General features: G+C 48.6%; 1 protein-coding gene across 4 annotated transcripts in view; it reads right to left on the bottom strand.

Moving 5' to 3' along the window:
• The window catches only part of PTPRS (protein tyrosine phosphatase receptor type S), a 225,725-nt gene extending 211,098 nt beyond the window's left edge, over nucleotides 1-14,627 (bottom strand). For 2 of the 4 annotated variants that reach the window (XM_035118880.2, XM_060275383.1), the window contains exon 1: nucleotides 14,429-14,627. The gene's annotated coding sequence lies outside the window, so the exon portion shown is untranslated. The remainder of the gene's footprint in view (nucleotides 1-14,428) is intronic. The other 2 variants (XM_060275384.1, XM_035118881.2) reach the window with 1 other exon arrangement.
• Nucleotides 14,628-17,318: the final 2,691 nt, after the last annotated feature.

Below are 17,318 nucleotides of genomic sequence, written 5' to 3' on the forward strand. Positions count from 1 at the left end.
CAGTCACCAGTGTAGCTGCCGCATTCTGGATTAATTGAAGTTGAAATGTATTTCAAGCTCAAAGTCATTGTGGTTCAGAGGTATATCTCGCCTAACCAGTTTCAAGGTGGGGGACTCCAAAAGCCAGCTTCCTGTTTTAGGAATAATTTGCGGAACTCACTGCTGCAATATATATTTTGCATGAGCATATATGATGAGCTGGTTATTTTATGTTCCCTTAACCTGGAAAAGGTGGGTGCGGCCACAATACTCGTTCTCTCTTGCTGCCCCCGCAGGGAGAGAAACCTCCCGGGGGGAGGGGTAAGGTCCTTGGGAGACAGTCAGGACTCTTGCTAACTCTCCATCGTAAGGCTGCAGTGTTGCCAAATTGAGCCACTCTTGCAGGGACAGCTATAAAAAGACTCGTAGGGGATACGGCTTTGGAGAATCGGATATCCTCTCTGCTCAATGGGAGGCATGCGTGCGTCCCACCCACCCACCCACCACCACCCCTCCTGCCAGGAGAGGGTTTAAAAGCTGTCTAGCCAGGCAGCGTATGGAAAGGCTTAGGCTGCCATTCACAACCCCTCTAGCGCTGGGCTCTCCTAGAAAGCATGCAAATATCTTGCTCTTTGCTTGCTGCTGGCCGTCTAGAAACGTTCTGCTTCTACAAACACTCCCGAATTATTTTTGGCGATATCCGTGCAGATAAGGTAAAGGTAAAGGGACCCCTGACCATTAGGCCCAGTCGTGACCGACTCTGGGATTGCGGCGCTCATCTCGCATTATTGGCCGAAGGAGCCGGCGTATAGCTTCCAGGTCATGTGGCCAGCATGACAAAGCCGCTTCTGGCGAACCAGAGCAGCGCACGGAAACGCCGTTTTCCTTCCTGCTGTAGCGGTACCTATTTATCTACTTGCACTTTGATGTGCTTTCGAACTGCTAGGTTGGCAGGAGCTGGGACCAAGCAACAGGAGCTCACCCCGTCGCATTAATTCAAACCGCCGACCTTCTGATTGGCAAGCCCTAGGCTCAGTGGTTTAACCCACAGCGCCACCCGCATCCCCATCCGTGCAGATATATTACCCCAAAAATTGGTATACTGTATATGGTCTCGCAGTAACTGCCACTCAACCGGGAAACTGCTTCAAATCTTACACGGGATCCATGGTACTACCGCTCTCTCTGGAATAGAGCTGTGACAAGAGAAAATTACGCATAATTTGAGGTTTTTGGCAAGGGCTAGAACCTCAGGATGCCTCTTATATGATTTGGCATTCCTTTATTGCATGTGCCACAGAAGCATCGTTTTCAAGGCAAGCCTCATCACGGGTCTGGAACGATACTTAATAAACAACGCTCATATTCTTTATAGGAAGGCAACATTTATTCTGCCTTTTTTTCTTCCACGATTTCACAGATTTTGACCTACTGTATGCTGTTCTTGTTGTTGTCTCGAGGGACAATGCAGTGCGTCTCCGGGGCTGAAGTCAAACCATTGAGTTAGCAGCACTGAAGTGACCTCCCTGGGGAGCAAGCTTGGACAAGTGTATCTGGAGGTCCTGGGCTGCACGGACGACAAGACACACACACACACCCATCTCTGCCTTGCTGGTGTGGTCCAAAGGAAAGCAGAATCCAATTCTGGGCTGCATCAATAGGAGTATAGCATCTAGATCAAGGGAAGTAATAGTACCACTGTATTCTGCTCTGGTCAGACCTCACCTGGAGTACTGTGTCCAGTTCTGGGCACCACAGTTCAAGAAGGATACTGACAAGCTGGAACGTGTCCAGAAGAGGGCAACGAAAATGGTCAAAGGCCTGGAAACGATGCCTTATGAGGAACGGCTTAGGGAGCTGGGCATGTTTAGCCTGGAGAAGAGAAGGTTAAGGGGTGCTATGATAGCCATGTTCAAATATATGAAAGGATGCCATATGGAGGAGGGAGAAAGGTTGTTTTCTGCTGCTCCAGAGAAGCGGACACGGAGCAATGGATTCAAGCTACAAGAAAGAAGATTCCACCTAAACATTAGGAAGAACTTCCTGACAGTAAGAGCTGTTCAACAGTGGAATTTGCTACCAAGGAGTGTGGTGGAGTCTCCTTCTTTGGAGGTCTTTAAGCAGAGGCTTGACAAGCATATGTCAAGAATGCTTTGATGGTGTTTCCTGCTTGGCAGGGGGTTGGACTGGATGGCCCTTGTGGTCTCTTCCAACTCTATGATTCTCACCTTTCCCCATGAAGAGGGTTACAACCATCTTAAATAACAAATTTTAAAGCAGCTAACGCGAATGGCAGTCAAGATAATAAGGTGAATCCTATAGCTACATAGATATACAATCAGGTACCTCTCTTTCCTCCTTTTGGATGTGGATCAGCTTCAAATGAAAAGAGAGAGAGAGAATGAACTCCCCCCGCCCCGCCCCCCCCTGCCAAAATCCATTCTATGTTTCCCAATCTCAAATCCTCCTTCCATGATTAACGGCTGATCCATCCTCTCCCCACCCCCACTGGACACCAGATGGAACTTGTTTGATTTCTAAGCAAGGGGCAGAATTGGCCAGGCTGCCCACCCCCCACCAGGAAGCGAGAAGATGTGGCCTCTGCAATGCTCCGCAGTTCATATCTCTCTCTCTCTCTCTCTCTCTCTCTCTCTCTCTCTCTCTCTCTCTCTCTCTCTCTCTCTCTCGGTGCAATTAATGGGCGTGCCGCTTGTTCTCTCTCTAACCCGTCAGCCGTTCTCTCTCATGCAAAAAAAATCACCCCCAGCTGAATCACACCCCACTTTCCATGCATGCCTTTCTGTTCCCTCATTTAGCCCCTTCTGGCTGGGTGGTGTCAGGGTTCGAAACTAGCAGGGCGCCAGGCGCATTTCGCGCCTGAAGATTCTCTATTTGCAGGACCAAATGGGAAACTGAGTGGCACAGATCCCCATTTTTTTTTCCCAAGTGTAGTACCTTACATTTCTCCTTGTTAAAATTCATCTTGTTCGCTTTGGCCCAGTTGTCTAATCTGTTAAGGTCATTTTGAAGTGTGATCCTGTCCTCTGGGGTATTAGCCACCCCTCCCAATTTGGTGTCGAATCGAGAAACGATTGCCCCAAAAGTTCACGTGGCAAGCTTCATGGCTGAGTGGGGTTTTGAACCCCCCAGGTCTCCCAAGGCAGAGTCCAACACTTTAACCACTACACCACACTGCCTAAGGGGAATGCCAAGTTCCCCTAAAGTTATCCACAAACACACACACACACAAACACCTTTGGGCATCCCTTCCAACACTACAGTTCTATTCATCTAAAAGACTGGTGAATTTTCATGAGCGTTTTTGCAAACCGTGGCAGAAGCATGGAGAATGGGGGGGGCTAAGATTTGGGATATGGGCATGGACCTCGTCTGTGGGGTGTGGCCATGCAAACACAAGGGGAGGGACGCAAGGCTCGCTTGCATTGCACAGCCTACCACTTGCAATGCCACGGCTCAGATAATAATAGTAATAATAGTAGAAATAGTAATGATAATAATTTATTACTTATACCCTGTCCACCTGACTGGGTTGCATTTCAAACTGCTTAGACATTTATTCTATTTTAAAAAATTTATATACTGCTTGATTGTAGAGCTAAATGACCCCTGGACAGTTAAGTCCAGTTGAATTCGACTATGGGGTTGCGGCGCTCATCTCATTTTCAGGCTGAGGGAGCCAACATTTGTCTGCAGCTTTTCTGGGTCATGTGGCCAGCAAGACTAAACCGCTTCTGGAGCAATGGAACACCGTGACGGAAAGCGGAACGCATGGAAACGGCGTTTGCCTTCCCGCCGCAGAGGTACCTATTTATCTACTTGCGCTGGTGTGCTTTCGAGCTGCTAGGTTGGCAGGAGCTGGGACAGAGCAACGGGAGCTCACTCCGTCGTGGGGATTCGAACTGCCGACCTTCTGATCGGCAAGCTCAAGAGGTTCAGTGGTTTAGACCACTGCGTCACCCACGTCCCTTTGATTGTAGAAAACCTCAGGGTCTGTCACACATGGAGGGTGGGACAGACAACCTTGGGAGGTTTGATGCAGAGGTTTGGTGGCCATCTGCCAAGGCTTCTTCAGCTGTGATTCCTGTGTTGCAGGGGGTTGGTCTAGATGGCCCTTGGGGGTCCCTTCCAAAACATACAACTGTTTTGATTTTATCCTGAGCTTCCCCACTTTTGAACTAAACCTTTTATGGACATGATCTGAACCCTGGGCAGAAAGAAGACATATCCCTGCAAAAAAGGGAAAAATAAGCAAAGGGAGGAAAGAAGGAACTGAGGGGGGGGGCGGGGTTTGCAAGAAACTGATTCCTGAAAAATTAGGGCAGGGAGCATGACGACAACCCTCTCTGAATACACCTTGGGTCCTTAATGTGTGGAGAAAGGCAGGACGAGACATGAGAAAGAGTTTCCAGCAAAGGTTATCCAGGGTGAGAGAAGCGTTATCCACAGAAATCTGTGTTCATAACAGATCATTTTGGTGCACGGAAGAAAACCCTTGGGTGAAACCCAAGACACATACACACACACATATATATTTAATTATCAGAAAGCAAGGCTTTTGAACACACGACTGAAGCAAATGGGTTTCCACTGAGCCTGTCACGGAGGGCAGGGCGGAGGGGGAAGAGGAGCTGCCAGGCAAGAACCTGAAATCACCCTAACATAGGAAGAGGAGGAAGAGCCAGAATCTTATCTGCCCCAGACTCCCAGTTCGTGTGGCTCCAGGCTCTGCTTACACACGGACAGGAGGGCTTGCACGATCTGACGCAGCCCTTTCGTGGTGCTGCTTCTCTCTTTACGAAGCACGCATCCAACAGAGAACCGGGCCATAAATAACCATGCATGCACACACCTCCTAAAAGCAGTTTCGGTGCACTCTGCAAAAACACACACCCACAAAAAAACCTTTTTTTAAAAAAAAAGAAGCCAACTGAAAACAGCGGCCTTGGCAAGGGAGCCCAGGAGCATCTCACGTAGATAGAGGGAGGCACCGAGTCCTTGCGTGCCAGCCTGCCGGTGCCTGCGGGAAGGAAATGATCTTTTCTGGTACAACGGACTGAGCCAAGGGTTAGCAACCTAAGGCCCATGGGCTGGAAGCGGCCCGTGGAGGTTGTTTGAGCGGCCCACGAGCCGCCCCCGAACCGAGCCACCGACGCAGCACGGTGCGGGGACTCGCCTCCGTGCAGAAAATTGCAGGCACATGCGCGATCCAGCCTACAGAGGCGTCTCCGCGTGACCGATCCGGACCAGGCAAGATAAACCTTTTTGACCCCTGAGCAATGCACCGTCAGGGAGTGGGTTTAAGACCTCCAGGGCTACAGGTGGGACTCAGCCTGGTGTAGTGGCTGGACCAGGACTTGGGAGAGACCAGGGTTCAAATCTCCACTTGGCCATGAGGCTCACGAGGTGACCTTGAGGGTCAGTCTCTGCCTTTGCAGCCTACCTCGCAGGGTTGTCGCGGACATTAAATGAGGAGCAATTATGAAAAAGTACGGTGTGAGATAAAAATATGGGGTAGAATGAACCTCTCTCTATTAGGAAGAATTGTGGCAGTGAAAATGAATGTGTTGCCGAAAATGTTCTTTCTCTTTCAGACAGTCCCAGTAATGGTTAAGGATGATTGCCTCAAAAGATGGCAAAAGGATATTTCTAAGTTTTTTGGGGGGGGGGGGTGGTGGTGGCAAAAGGCCTAGGATTAAATATAAGATACTTACAGATACAAAAGAAAGAGGAGGCTTCGCCCTCCCAGACCTTAAATTGTACTACGAGGCTGCATGTTTGATGTGGATTAGGGAATGGATAAAACTGGAAAGGGAAGAAGCATTAGATTTGGAAGGTCATGACAACAGATGTGGATGGCATACATGCTTGTGGTATGGGAAAGGGAAAGTACATAAAGGATTCTATAATCATATAATTAGGAAATCACTAATGAGAGTGTGGGAGAGGTACAAAGACTTAATAGAACAAAAAACACCTTGGTGGTTATCACCAATTGAAGCTTCATTACTCAAACCACTTGGTAAAAAAGAGAAGTGGCCTACATATAGAGTTCTACTGAGGGATCAAGAAGGAAAATGGAAATTAAAAGACTATGACAAAATTAAAAGAACATTTTCGGAGTTGGTTATATTACAGACAACTAAATGGGATGTACAAGGAGGATCATAAAAAGGGTTTGGGCTATACAATCTCAAGATTTTGGAGCTTCTAGATTTTGGACCACTGAAAACTGGCCAGCAGGTTTAATGAACCAATGTCTGTTCCCACTCTTTGAGGGAGGAGGAGGAGGAGGAAAACAGATGTTTTCCCACAATTCTGGGAACTGTCTGGCAAGGGCCTCCCGATTTCCTCATCCTGACCCATTCAAATTTGTCACGGCCTTGAAAGATCTCTTTTATAAAAAAAAGTGCAGCATGATTTTATCGTTATTATTTGGGGGATAAGCAGAAGGGAAAGCCACACACAGACCCTTTGACGATGCCAAGGGAACAGATGCAAGGCAAATTCTCTCCGGTTGGCGTTGCACCTCCAACCACAGTGGCTGGTCCAATTATCATGCAAGGGAAGGCGAAGTGAAGTGGGAAGATCAGAGCATAACACTGGCATGCGTGGAAGAATGCAGGAAACTCCCAAGAACTGTTTGCGCTCCGAGGGAAACAGATGCAAAAAGGGTCTAGTCACATAGAAGATGGAGCAAGCATTTTTCTCCTGCTCCAGATCACAGGACTCAATCCAATGGATTCAAGCTACAAGAAAGGAGATTCCAACAAAATATTAGGGAGTACTTTCTGATACGGAGAGCTGTTCAACAGCGGAACAGACCCTCTCAGAAGGTGATGGGCTCTCCTTTGTTGGGAGGATTTTAAACAGAGTTTGGGTGGCCACCTTTAGCGGCGATTCCTACATTACAGGGGGTTAGACTAAATGACCCTCCTGGCCCCTTCCAACTCTATAATTCTATGATTCCATGACTCCAAATCACTCGGCCACCATGGAGGGTAACCGCTTTGTCTCTGCGTGATTCTTTGAACGCCTTCCTTCTGCTCAGGATGGCTCAATCCTGCCATTCTCAGAGCAGAGAGAGAACACAGCGGTCCACCAACTTCGTTCGAACGGTCCTGCGGCATGCACACGTTAAACATCCACATAGATTTTTTTTTTATTTTCATCGCCTCCTTTTACTTCATATATTGCAGTGTGAGCTTTACAGAATGCACAGTAATACAATCAATAAGGAATTAAAGGAAACAATAACAAAACAATTAAAAATCATACAGAATCTGGCACAGCATGTTGCAATTGCTGAAGCTAGGGAGGGGGTCATTAAGGTCCCCGCTGAGACCCTCAGAGATCTTCAAGTGGTCTGGGGTGGGGAAATTGGGATACCACAGAGCTTAGAGCAGGCACCCCCAAACTGCGGCCCTCCAGATGTTTTGGCCTACAACTCCCATGATCCCTAGCTAACAGGACCAGCGGTCGGGGAAGATGGGAATTGTAGTCCAAAACATCTGGAGGGCCGAAGTTTGGGGATGCCTGGCTTAGAGGAAGCCTGCCAATGAGGAAAATCATCGAGCAGGGAGATACCTGCTAGATACATCTTTCCTTTTCTTAAATAGGGTTCCTACTTCACCATAGGGATGCGGGTGGAGCTGTGGTCTAAACCACAGAGCCTAGGGCTTGCCAATCAGAAGGTCGGTGGTTCGAATCCCCGCAACGGGGTGAGCTCCCGTTGTCTGGTCCCAGCTCCTGCCAACCTAGCAGTTCAAAAGCACGTCGAAGTGCAAGTAGATAAATAGGTACTGCTCCGGCGGGAAGGCAAATGGCCTTTCCATGCGCTGCTCTGGTTCGCCAGAAGCAGCTTAGTCATGCTGGCCAAATGATCCGGAAGCTGTCTGTGGACAAACGCCGGCTCCCTCGGCCTATAGAGTGAGATGAGTGCCACAAGCCCAGAATTGTCCGCGAGGCCTTGGCTGCCTCAAGCTTTACAGCAAGCTGGGATTAGTCTCCCTGCCCAAGCACAGGACCTGATATCTCCAGTTTAAACAGATTCCAGTAGCAAGGGATAAGAGACCCTGTTAAGCCACTGAGCCCTCCTGGATCAGGCCAAAGTTGGCTCACCTACGTAGTCCAGCATCCTGTTCTCAGAGCAACCAACCAGGTGCAAGCAGGGTCGAAGCAATGATTCTTCAACATCAACTTTGTTGGACTGGTCATGTTGTGCGGAGGCCTGATTATCATCTTCCAAAGCAACTACTCTATTCCGAACTTTAAAATGGAAAGCGCAATGCTGGTGGTCAGCAAAAGAGGTTTAAAGACTGTCTCAAGGCAAATCTTTAAAAAATGTAGTATAAACACTGACAACTGGGAAACACTGGCCTGCAAGTGCTCCAATTGGAGAACAGCCTTTACCAAAGGTGTCGTGGGCTTTGAAGACACTCAAACTCAGGATGAAAGGGAGAAAGGTGCTAAGAGGAAGGCACGCTTGGCAAACCCTCACCGTGATCAACTCCCACCCGGAAACCAATGTCCCCACTGTGGAAGGACGTGTGGATCCAGAATTGGCCTCCACAGTCCCTTATGGACTCACTGTGAAGACCATGTTCATGGAAGACAATCTTACTCAGCTACAAGCGATCACCAAAGAAGAAGAAGGAGCACAAGAACAGGGGGTTGGACTGGATGGCCTTTGTGGTCTCTTCCAACTCTATGATTCTATGAATTCTCCCTGACCGGTTTGCAGCAAGCGGGATTCAGAAGCGTTTACTGCCTGCAACAGATGTGCTGAATTGGGGGTCTCCCACTGCGGAGGCTACACGTGCTCCCTGGTGTGCAGAGGGTCCCTTCCTTGGCTAAAAGGAGGCTTGAAAGAGACATCCCACAGTAAGCAATAGAACAGATGCCCACTGCAGCTTTTCCAATGTGCAAATTTGACCCAACATGCCCCAGACCCGAAACCAGGCTGAGCTTTCTCTCCATGGGGCAAGCCCGCCGTCCATTCCCCTCATGACACCCTCCGCATTAAATTCAGCCTCCAGTTCGGTTACACCCTGATCCGGCCCTTGACCAGATAAATGGGGAATGCTAAGTATAGACCTCCTTGCTATATGGCTATCCCTCCCTGCAGATCTTGGACCTCTGTCAATATTGTGTGGCAAACCTCCATGCCTTAATTACATCCAGGGTGGACAGGAGGGAGTAGAGGAGAGAAACTTGCTTGGAATGTCCTTTACCCATGTAATTCCCCCCCCCCTTTACCCCTAAAGCTCTCATACAACCCCCTTTTTCACTCTGTGCAATTCTGCGCCCCCCAGGGGAAAAAAAATCTGGTTTCCCTCCCCTACAAGGCACACCCCTGCCTGCCTGCCATTTTCCAGGGGGAGGACTGAAGGATAGGACACCCCCCTCCACCTCGGTAGACCACAAGGCTCTTAATCTCAGGGCCAAGAATTCTCAAAGAACCAGTCTTAAACCCTCTGCCAAGACTGGTTTAAGGGTTTAAGACTGGTTCCTAGAGAATTCTTGACCCTGAGATGGCGAGCCTAATGCTCTACCAACATGGAGGAGGTGCAGAGGGTATGTGTGAGAGAGGGGAAGAGCACACAATTTCCTGTATTCAGAATTGCCTGTTGTGCCTCTGCGTGAGTCAGCGTTCTGGGCCGAACTCCTTCCAACTCCTGTGGATCCTCAGATGGGCAGGAGCTCTGAGGATGGGCAGGTGTCCTAGCTCAGCAGCGGAGAAGCTGTTTTGCATGCAGAATGTTCCCGGCTCAAAATCAAAGCATTGCTCCAATTTTTAATGCAGGGGGAAAGATGTGTTTCAGCTCTCCAGGGTTTGAGAACTCTTACATCCGATTTTGTTTTGATTTTTTTTAAAAAAGAGGAAAAAGAGGGAGAGTCAGTCATCACTTTATCGCTGTAAGACGGTGGGGGTGGGGAATAAATATATCGCTTCCTCCCTGGAGACCGATGCACAGCTTTCTTATTTTTCTCTTTCCAAATGGGCGAGAGATTGTCTACGTGTTTTTTCAAAAAATGAATAGATTGAAGGTGGTTTGAAGCAAAACGAGCGCAAGAGGCAAACGCTCAGATCACGCTGACACATTTTGAACAAACTAAATTAACTCTTATATAAAGATTCCGCTTTCCCCTCCCACACCCTCCCACAATCTCTGCCCCCCCCCCAGTCGCTTCCCCACAAGCACCAAACAGCACCGGATTTATAAATATCAAGCCATTGCAGCAGCAGCAACAAAAAAATTCTACATCTGATGAACGTTATTTTCACAGACCGCCGAATGATATGTCTGCGGGTGGGCTAAATGGAAAAAATAGTGTACTCAGATGAACTATCTTCGGTGCGGATCTTAAGATTCGTGATTACGCCCATTTCCTGTTGGGGCATCTGGCTGGCCACTGCGAGAATAGGATGATGGACTCAGCGGGCCCCCCCTCTGGCCTGACCCAGAAGCCAGGCTCTTTTCTTATGTTCTTAAGACTCCTAGATAGTTCAGCGGCAACTATCCGCAATGGCTAACTGCCGAGACAGTGAGGCTTCTGAAGACCAGCCGCTGGGAACTGCAGAAGGGGGAGAGTGCTCTTGGAGTTTGCGTCATCCATGGGTGTTTCCCACAGGTGTCTGGTGAGAAGGATGCTGAAGAAGGTGAGCCTTTGGCCTGATCCAGCACTTAGCCTCTCCTTCTTCACGTGATTCCTCCTCTAGAGGTCCGGAGGGTGGCAACATCAGAACAGGGCCTTTTCTGCAGTGGCTCCCCGTTATTAATTTATTTCTGTTCTCATTTTGTATTACAGTGCCACCTCGACTTACGAACGACCCGACAACCGAATTTTTCGACTTACGAATGGGGCAAATGGCCGCGTGCTTACGAATGTCTCGACATCCGAAAGGAAACCGCAGCGGTTTTAGATAGGGATTTTTCGACTTACGAATTTTTAGATAGGGTTGCTTCGACTTACGTTTTTTTTCCGTTTCCAATGCATTCCTATGGGAAACCGCATTTCCAATGGCGCTTTTCAACCTACGAAGGCGCCTTCGGAACAGATTAAATTTGTAAGTCGAGGCACCACTGCTTTATGCTGTGAACCGCTCCATGATGTTTGGGTGAAGGGCGGTATATAAATTTAATTAATAATAATAATGGCACTTGCATTAAAAATATTTTTAAGAGGAAGAGGGAAGACTGATCAATAACGCGCACCATTTGTAAACCGATCAGGTAGACGTTAACTGTCCGTACATGTACATACCCACACACAAAATTTTATACGCACAACTTTTTCTCTTTCCAAAACCTTCCGCACCAGCTCACTAAGCTGCTTGTGAAACTCCACTTCAGTTTCGAAATTGATTTGCCATGAAATCTGCCAGCTTTCTGCCAGCAGCCTTGCAGGCTGGGGCCAGTGCCAGCTGCGATCCAAAACATCTGGAGGGCACTGCACTAGCAAAGGCTGCAAAATCGGGTTGACACTGTTGCGTTCATTCGCTTACTGCATTTGTATCCCACAATTCTCTCTCTCTCCGAGGAGCTCCCTTTCTTCACAACAACCCTGTGAGGTAGGTCAGGCCCAGAATTACAGTGACTGACTCCAAAGTGAGCTTCATGGCTGAGCGGGGATTTGAACCCTGCTCTCCCGGGTGCAACACTCTAACCACTACACCAAGCTGGCTTTCTCGTTTCAAGAAATTGAAAACTCAGAGGTGAGCCTGCAAATCAGTCAGAATCGAAAAGGACCTTGAATATATAAGGTGCAATTTTTGCTTCACACCAACAGAAGACCTGTTTTGCCCCGAAACCAGATATGCAATGCCGCGTCCGGAGATATTGGAACTACCCAGCTCGGAGGAGTGCTTCACACAAACACACACTCTCATTTCCAGGTGCAAACCAACTTTAAACAACCTGAAGTATGAACACCACACAGGTGGTAACCAGGTATTGCGGAGATTACCAAGGGGGTCGGGGGAAGATATGTACGTAAATCTAGGTTAGGGTTGGGGGTGGGACGACCATGTAAACCACTTTGAGCTCCCCTTGTGGGGGGGGGAGGTGGGATCTAAATGCAACAGATAAATAAGAAAAATAAATAGCAGCACTCAGAGCAGATCCACTGAAATCAACTGAGAGCAGCCCAAGGGGCAAGGCAAACTTCAGCCCACAAGCTCCAAATGGGTCCACTTTCAAGTAACACTTGGATGCATGCAATGCGCCGTTGCTTTTAAGCTGAGTTTTCTCCTGTGGTTGAATAGTTGGGAAACATACCATGGGGGAGAGAAAGTGTAAAAAATGATGATAATAATAAAGGGTAGGGTTTTGCTTTGCTTTTTGCAGAGAAAGAGGGCGAAAAGATGGCTTCTTAATTGGCAGCACCTTTCACTCACGCTGATTCGCCAGCCCAGATGTTCCTCGCTCTGACAGACAGCAGCAACAACAAACCCCCACGCACATCACAGGGCCAAACGGCCCTTAGAGCGCGTACTACAATAACACTGTCCACATTTGCCAGTGCTAAAATATTTGCTGCTGCAGGGTCTTTGGAGAGGAGATGGGGATCCGAAATCTGTATTAAAGGAGCAGAAATCTCTTTTTATTGAGCCCTAATCGTTTGCTCCTAATCATCAAGACCCAAACTTGGAAAAATGTACACACACACACACAAACAGTGTGCTTGCAACTCACCCCCCCCACCCCACCTTTCAATCAGACTGGTTTAAATACTATAGTGTTTTTAAATCTATCACATGGTGTTTCTTTCTGCGTTTCCCCCCCCCCCAATTTCTCCCCTCTCCATTGGCCATCCTTTGTTCATTAAGGATCTAGGAGGGGATTGAGACAAGGTGGGGGGTGGGGGGAAGGGAGACTGAGAATAGTAAGCAAACAGCTCACCCACCCACCCTTAAAAATATATATGTAGCAAATTCTTGGAAATTTATTTTACCCCCTCTGCTGAATTCCTCCTTTTAAACTAGCCAACCCTCGGTTAAATTAGGGGGATGCCGTTTGCCAAAGTTCTGCTGAGGAGCTTATTCTGTGCACTTGAACATTTCGTAAGCAACATTCATCAGTTTATGAACAGCTGGATTATTTTATTTATTTTTAAAGTGGTGTTGGGTGGCTGGGGAGGGGGTGGGTAAAGGAGGAGGAGGGATCAGAATCCAGCTTTTAACATGCTTCAGAAAACAACAACTTTGGGAAGTTTTCGCCTCCTAAATTTCGCTCCTTGTTGTGAATCAGACAAAAGACTGGGAGTCGGGATACAGTATACGGTATCTCTATAGGGCAATTGTGGGGCTGCTCAGAGAAAAGAAAACCCCAAAAACATCTCCCTCAACACACACTCATAATAAAACACACACCCCACCCGCAATCCTGCAGAAAATTCTTCTTTTTTGTTAAGTTTTTTTTTATTTTCAGAACTTTCCTGACCTCGCTTCCTAAAACACAACAGATTCTACATGCAATAGGATGAAGAGGGGTGTGCGTGTCTTTTTTCCTTCAGTCTCTCGCCCTCCCACCAACGCCCCCCCTAAAAAAAACCACCCGAAAGTTAACTTTGCGGAAACCGCAAGTTGTTTGCTTGAAAGTTAAGAAGCAGAAGCCAGAAGAACAGAAACTGGAGAAGTGATTTATCTGCCTTATAGTCCGGCCTGCTGCAGAGTGAGACCCACAGAAAGCGACAAGCATGGAGAAACTGTTAGTTTCAGTGGTTTCTTTCACTTGGCATAGAACCAGAGGGTTTTTAAAGAAATAAATGCGCACACATATGAATTGATGTAGGGACGCAGAGAGGACATTTCCAGGCTGAAGCCTTCTAAAGTGGAAATAGCCCAGTTCTCCCCCCCCCAAAAAAGATGCATTTCAAACCCTCAGAGGCGTAGGAGTTTATCCAAACTGCTGTCTCCAAATGCCAGGAACCAGAACAAAAGGCGCAAGTGGTCTCTCCAAAGCGAATGGAAGCGAGAGGATTCAAAAACGCCCTTCGAGGCCGCTGAGTGGCACATGCACCGTTAATTTTATTCTGTTTTTGGGGGGGAGCGGGGCTGGGTGGGTAAATGGGTCTGCAAAGAAAATAAAGGAAGCCAACTCTCTCCAATGCCCCCACCCTGGAAAAATGTGGGTGTGGGGGGGGGCTGGGGGAGGGAGATCTGTTTCTCCGCTGGCTCCTCTCAACCTCCAAAACAAAAGAGGGTAGCCATGGTGGAGAGGAGGTGTATCGTTGGGTTTTATTTTAATTTTAAAAATGGAGGGGGAAGGAGGGAGGGTAAGAGTTGAGGGCCGTTTGCGAGAAACAGGGCGAAAACATGCAATTTGACAGAATCTCAGAGCATCCGTTGCATCTGGGATTGGGCGAAGAAGCCAAACGATACAGAGATACATTGTTTTAAGTAAGGAAAAAAACATTCAGCACTCACCCTGCAAGTAAGCAACCTCTCCCCATCAATGCATGGCGGTGTCCCCTCCTTTAAAGCACCGGGCGTGGGGCGCGTTTTGAGGGAAAGTGGGGGCTCAGGAGTCCAGCGTCCTGGAGGAGCCCCCGTTCAGTTAATCCAAACTTGGAAAGTTTTGAGAGCTGGAGAGGGAGAGAGAGAAGGGAGGAGTGACTCCCTTGCCAGGCTCTGGGCGGTGGGAGGGGCTGGAGGGGGGCCCCACCGGAGAAGGGAATGGGGAGGAGCTGAGAAGCACGCAGCCCAGAGAGGAGGAATGAAAGGGGGGGGGCAACAGCGAGAGGGGAGAGAGAGAGGCCTTTTTCCCAGCACTCTGTTTTTTCCCATAGGAGACTTCCAAAAAGTTGCTTGCAAATGTGCATTTCTAGAAAGGGAGAAAAAGGCAAAAGAAACCCACACGGGCAGGTCTCCCAGAATCGTAGAGTTGGAAGGGGACCCCGTGGGGTCATCTAGTCCAACCCCCTGCAATGCAGAAATCTCAACTCAATCTCAACATGACAGATGGGCCTCTGCTTTAAAACCTCCAAGGTCGCTAGGTCCCTTGGGAGTCAAACAGCTCTTACTCACAGAAGGGGCACCCTCAGCCCCGGTTGGTCAGAGGGGACGGGGCTGCCCTCTGCACATGCCCAGGGACACTCTCGTGGGCCTTTTTGCAGTGAAACCCACCAAACACCACACAAAAAGGAGCATCACGGCACCTTAAGAGTTAGCAAACTCATTGTCCCCCTGCCCCCACTTTTGTGGCCTACGTAGTCGTGCCATGCGAAACTTGCTCTAGAACAAATATGGTCGTATTTTAAGATGCCGCCGGACTTTCGCTGCCTGGTTTTTTTACGTTGTTTTCCTCTACTCCCCATTTTACCCTCGCAACAACAGCCCTGGGAGGTAGGCTAAGATGAGAGGGTCAAGCTTCACAGCCGAGTGGGTATTCGAACCCTGGTCTCCCAGGTCCTAGCCCAGGCTTCTTCAACCTCGGCCCTCCAGATGTTTTGAGACTACAATTCCCATCATCCCTGACCACTGGGCCTGCTAGCTAGGGATCACGGGAGTTGTAGGCCAGAAACATCTGGAGGGCCAAGGTTGAGGAAGCCTGTCCTAGCCCAACACAATAACCACTGGCTCTCGTATGCCCAGAGGGTGTACAATATATATATATATATTTGTTGGGGCTTCAGAATTAGAAGCAGGAAGCCCTGATTATTATTTTATTTTTAAAAAGAGAGTCACCTTAGATGCAATTGTGCATCTCTCGTCTGGTCAACGCGATGCTCTCCAGATGTTCTTGGACTCCCAACTCCCACCATGACAATGGGAATATGCGGTCCAGCAATATCTGGGGAGAACCACCCTTGGGTGGCCTGCAAGTTTCATGCTAGAACTATGGGCATATTAAGGTCGCAGCATCCAAAATGAGAAGACCTGTACCGTTTTCAACTGCCTTAGGGGAGGCAAGGGGTGGGGTGGGGTGGGCAGAGCTGGACTCCCGCCCCCTGAAGGCTACCCCCCAGCATAGTGTCTCCCTGAAACTAGCAAGACCCAAGTTTGAATCCAGTTGCCAGTTAACGCATGTTGCACGTCACATCTCTCCGCTGAGCCTACCTCGCAGGGCTATACGGTGGATCACAATGCAAATTTACACCCCTGTAAATTCTGTGGCGAGACTAGAGTCTTGTTGACTTTTACGAAATAAGTCTCCACTCCAAAAGGGCTTAAAAGCACTGCCTGGATTGGTGAAGCCAGCTAGGGCCTCAAGGGAGTTGAGAATCTCTGCAGTTTTTAAACCAGGAAAGTGAAGGGGAAGTTTGGGGAACACAAATGTAGATAATACGCTCCCCTCCAGACAAACACACATACACACACACACACAGTGAGAGAGAGAGAAAGAGAGAGAGAGAGAGAGAGAGAGAGAGAGAGAGAGAGAGAGAGAGAGAGAGAAACACATAAAGCTTCAAAGGGAATCTTCCGAAGCGTAGAAGGAATGTTAAGTTTTTCCGCACCACAGCTGTCTGAAGTGGCTAAGATTTCCAAGTTCGCCCCCAAGTCGCATTTTTTCCCCAAGGCTGCAGGGTACTGCAGATAAAACGCTGGCATTTGTATTTATCCCACGCTCCTTCCATACGCTGTTTGTTGCTATTGCTTTTTTTTTTTAATGGATCAAAGGGCCTTTTGGAGCAGAAGCATTTCATACTTCTAGCCCCTATGATAACGGAAATAAACCCTGCAGTGTTTAGTAAGCCAAGGGGTTGCCTTTGCCACCTTCTCAGTGTGCATTTGGTCACCGTCCTCCACCGGGCTTTAGGGTGGGGTATATAGCTGATCCCTGCTCTTATAATGTTGCCCTCACAACACCCCTGTAGTGTAGGTCATGCTGTGTGCCTGACTGCAGATCACCCGGAGGCTGAGTGATGTTTCAAACCTGTGTCCCCCTAGTCTCTTAACCACTGCACCTTGCTGGGCTGCGAGGTTTTGAAAGGAATTACAGGGAGCTGCCTTCTATAGACTACCTCTGTATTGCCTACACTGACCGGCAGCAGCTCTCCAGGGTTTCAGGCAGGGGAGTCTCTCCCAGCCCCTACCTGGAGATGCTGGCCATCCTATTTGAGACCTTCTAAATGCATGGGGCTGTTCTGCTCCTGGGCTACGGCCCTCCCACTAAAAACACACACACAAAAAAACTCCCTAAGGTTCCAGTCCTCATTGTTCTGATTTCAATAGGAGCAGAGGAAGCTGCTAGCGACAAAGGTAAGAGCTGTTTCCTTGTTCTGCTGGATCTCTCAGCGGCTTTTGACACCATCGACCATAACATCCTTCTGGACCGTCTAGAGGGCTTGGGAGCTGGGGGCACTGTTATACAGTG

This window comes from Zootoca vivipara, chromosome 6 (genome assembly GCF_963506605.1).
Source record: "Zootoca vivipara chromosome 6, rZooViv1.1, whole genome shotgun sequence".
Classification (NCBI taxonomy): Eukaryota; Metazoa; Chordata; class Lepidosauria; order Squamata; family Lacertidae; genus Zootoca; species Zootoca vivipara.